Source organism: Lissotriton helveticus, chromosome 5_1 (genome assembly GCF_964261635.1).
Source record: "Lissotriton helveticus chromosome 5_1, aLisHel1.1, whole genome shotgun sequence".
NCBI lineage: Eukaryota > Metazoa > Chordata > Amphibia > Caudata > Salamandridae > Lissotriton > Lissotriton helveticus.
Genome location: NC_136065.1, coordinates 1194867940 through 1194872674, shown reverse-complemented (window position 1 = coordinate 1194872674; position 4735 = coordinate 1194867940).

The window sequence follows — 4735 nt, the reverse complement described above, 5'->3', positions numbered from 1 at the left end:
GACGTCCCGCCCGTGATCTTGTGCTGGCTGCTAGGAATTTGTACGGAGTATTGGCCCGTGGAAGGGGAGCTCCGGCCGGAGCTCTACCCTTTAGCTTCCGTCGCCATGGCGTGCCAAGCCACGCCCCCACCATGCTCCCCTAACATGGATGAGCCGCAACATCTCCCACAATCCTAGGGTTCTATGGTGGTTCTTAACCCTCCAGCCTTTCGCATTCCAAATACACCATCGGAAGGGCAAGGACAATAGGAGTGCCGACTACATTTTGCGTTTTTCTCTCCCTAATCGGGAGATTCCAGGGGGGTGGTGTGTGACAGGGTGATGCAGCCCTTATAGCCCTTATATCCCGATGCATCCTCTAGACATGGCAACAACAACTTGTCTCCTTTATTCACGCAGCAGACGGAGAACTGGAGAAAAATGGCCGACATCCCTTTACCCGAACTGGGAAGCGACGAGGAACACTGTTTCTTTAATTGGGCGGAGTTTGAGCTACGACACTCCCCCAGCTATGACGCGACCATGTAAGTAAATACGGGGTTCGACCCTACGCAAGTGTGTTCATCACCCGGAGGAGGAAGTGAAGGCGTGAGGAGTGGAGACGGAGGATTTGAAGAACCGACTGGAGGCGGAGGAGGAGAGGACGGCGTTAGGAGGGAGTCGAGAGGTGGAAACCCGAAAGCGGAGGCGAGTCAACAACCCGAGGAGCCAGGAGGCCACCGACAAGGCGCATCGCCCAGCCACGCTTCAAGGGAAGCGTGACTCACCCAGGTACGTTCCCGTATCGTAGGCTGGGCGGGTAAAAAGGGTTTTAAACCACCCTGAACCTCACTCGACAATTCCCTGCACTTCCCTATTCCCCACACCATCGGTACAACGTTTCTCACCACTGATTGAGTTAAAACATACTGCACGTGTGTGGAACCTCACTAGTTTCCCCCTTTCCACTGTATAAAGAGAGCACCTGACTGAAGCAAGTCTACCTTTTCTATTTATTTTGGTTGACACCGGCGGCAAGAACGGAGTCAAGGGAGACTACATCACCCAGAGACACCCGGGAAAGGAGAAGAGCCGGGCCGGAGTATTGGAAGGAGAGGACATCTCCAACAAAAAGAGACTCTGAACCCCCTTTACCCTAATATCGTAGTGTGACCTGCCGGCAGCGGTTATTGAAACCAATAAAACCAGCCTTACCTGCACATAGAGTCCCAGCGAGTTCTTATATCCCGCAACAGGTACCTTTAGTACAATGTGCCATTCAAATCAATTCAAATAGAGAAAATTCTCCTCATTACCTGCCTATATAAATTGCAATTCATATATTAATCCCATACAAATCCAAGTTGGCCAACACAAATTCCAAAATTCCAAAGCCACAGTAAGCGTTACTAAACTACTTTACCAATCCCAGGCATCAAAAACCAACAGCAAGTGCCGCATAACGACTCTTACCAATCACTTGGTGTCCAGGTTCCAACTGTCAAGTTCTCAAAATCGACCAAATGGTCACTGCACGGCGAATCAACAGAGGAGATATTAGTCGCGGACCGGCACCACCTGGAGGGTCAGATCAGAAAGAGAGGAAAAACGCAGTGGTTGCCAAGATGCGGGTCTCCTCGGGCAGTGATCGTCCAAAGCGAGATTCCACTCCTCCGTTTCGACCACTCCTTCGGACATCCGAGTCGTCGATGAGCCCCACCTGTCGGGTGCCAATTTGTAGTGGTGGGCCTCAGCAAAGCCTACCAGTGCTAGGGGTTCGCCCTTCTTTGCACAAGTCCTCAGACCAATAGGATAGAAGTTGGCACAGAAACGGGAATAGAAAAAAAGTATTTATCAACCTCATGAGGTGGAACTACATTCACACAACACCCTTTGGTAGTGTATGAAGTAGCACACTGAATGGAAGGAGCTTGGTCCTTTCATACCCACACAGGGGCTCAAAAGAAGGCGGTACAAGTACAACAAGAAGGTTTTAGGTACATTTAAGGTCATATAGAAAATGTACAGTCAATATGTGGGAGGAGCTAACAGTTGCTAATTCTGGTGAACACATCCTGACAGTTACAGACTAACAGCAGCTGCATGGACAGCTGCAAGCTCAACTGAGCATGTGCAAAGCAGAAGACGCTAAATATAACCTGTCTCTAGGCAGATTCCAAGAGCAGACAACAGCAAGGTAGGACAGAGCACATGGCACGCACGTGGTAGCACATGGCAAACAAGATGGCTGCCAGAAATACAAAATGGATTCCACAAAATGGATAAGATAGCCTCTAAACACAGGATGGCTTCTGCTAATGCTAACCCAATGTCTGCCAAATTACAACATTGCAATGATAAGAAATTAAATGAAATACTCTATTGACAGAACTGATACACAAATATTTTTAAAAGGTAAACAAATAGTCTAATGTGCTCTATTAAATTACTTTAAACACATTTGAACTAGATTTTGGGAAACGTTTTCTGAATCATGTCTGTACATTGCGATGCGCATGATAGATGCTTGCTGAATGAGGAGCAGTATATTATTATTACCTGCTGACAGTATACTATATTCCTCCAGCTTTTATCTCTGCCAGGGTCACCAGTATGGGATAGGCAGAGAGCAACGAGTGCTCACTGGTGCAAGGTATTGCTGTGTGGAGCGGAGATTAGTCACTAACAGATTAAAGTTCTTTGAATAAGTTCTTTTTTTTGTAAATATATGTGCACTGGAGGGTGTTTGCATGTTCAGATTAGATTGGAGGTGTCTGTGTGACAATAGATGTTGGCTTGCTGTTCTATTTGCATTCTTCATTCCCTGCAGTCCTGAAATTCGCACATTTCTCTATTCTCAGGTTGAGGTGTGGGTATGAAGTTGCTCCAGATGTAAAGCACTCTTGCCCTTGCAGACCTGTCAAAAGTGGCAGAGCAGTGATCTGTAGGCAAGGTATAGTGGGAATGCTTGCATGACAAGAACAATGGTGTTGTCCTGTTAGCTCTGGAGCCCATAGGTTACCGCCCAACTACATCTGACAGTTCAGTATCAATAGGAGTGCTACAAGTGTTCTTCTGCAATAGGAGGGTAGCACTATTGCCTAGGAAGATCCAACATATATTTAGTCCCTTTCCTTATCTATCCCAGGGGAAATAATTCCAGAATGATGATCATGTTAAAAAGGGGGTAGGGTTGTGACAGTGAAGAGCTCTTCAGATGTGTTACTCGACTCATGATAAAGGGTCACACATAAAGCATTGAAATGTCACACATACATACACAGGTTGCTTAGTGTGACAGGGCCCGCCTGCTGCTGCAGCGCCGGCTCGCAAAGAAATGCCTGAGACTGAATTTCCTAGTTGCACTTGCTATGTCATGCTATAAAATGTGCACTTTAGGCTAGAGCGCGGTCATGAATGATTACATTAATTAGATCATCTTCTGAGCGGCTGCAGTGCCTGCCTGTCCTATGTTACCGAGAATTGCAGCCACACAGTCTGTCTAGGGTGACCAACCGTCCGTAAATTTCACGGACCGTCCGTAATTGGGACCTCACGCCCGTTGTCCGTGAGGATCCCTTTTACGGACACCTTTTGTCTGTAATTTTGGCTATCACAGGGAGCAGCACTGCTCCCCTGGGAGAGGCCTCACCCCCCCCCCCCTGATGGGGCCGCCTCGCGCTCCTCCTGGAGCGCAAGAGCAGCCCCTCCCGCACATTGAAATTCTGTATGCGGCTGATTGCCACATACAGAATGACAATGTGGCAGTCTGGGGGTGTTAAAGCATATGGCGGCCTCCTCCTACCTTAGTGTACAGCAGGGCAATCTGTTAGAAAAAAGGTAAAACGCCCATGCTGCAACGTGAAAAAAACTGTTTATTTAAAGAAGCCTGAAAAACAAGTTAAAAAGAAGGGGTTATCGTTCTTTTACTGTCCCATCATTTTAGAGTGAGGTATTTTCAATATTATATTCAACAAAGCCCTGGTTACTGCTTTTTCATTTTAAGCAACTAACACCCATTGACAAAGCCAATAGTCCTGGCTTCTTGTTGGTGTAATGATACTTGCTGTATTATACATCTGGATGCAATGACAGAAACAACTTAATACCAGTCGGGCGGAAGACTATGCTAAGTGCAGATTTTCTGCCTAGGTGTTTTAAACCACGCCCTTAATTAGATCGAACACACACTTTGAAGAGACCCCCAAGCTTTTTTACACCACTTAAAGCCGTGGAAACAACACCATGTCACAGTCACCTCACATCCTGGCACTGTGCATCATGCATGACTCATGACTTCTACGTTTTCAGATTGCCTATGTGCAGGGGCATAGTGAACCCTCCCCCACCCCTTGCTTTAGGAACGACAGCGAGGTGACGTTCTTGATAGGCCTGTTCTGTCTGCGACTCTGCAGACAAAGGCTCAGCTCATAATGTGAAAAGGTGGGAATGTAAATAAGAAAAAGAATGTGTGAATGGCTGGTTGGATTACTGAAAGCAAAGGATGAATGGATGAATGAAAGTGTGAATGGATAGATAATGAAAGAAAGGATGGATGGATGAGTGAATGAGTGGAAGTATGGATGAGCGAAAAAGGTAAATAGATGGATGTATGGGTGGAAGGGTAGATGATGGGCAAAAAAATGGGTGTATGGATGAGTAAGTGAATGGATGGGTGAAAGGGTAAATGGCTGGATGGGTGGGTAAATAGATGGATGGGTGGAAGAGTGGATCGATGACTGTACAGATGGATGGG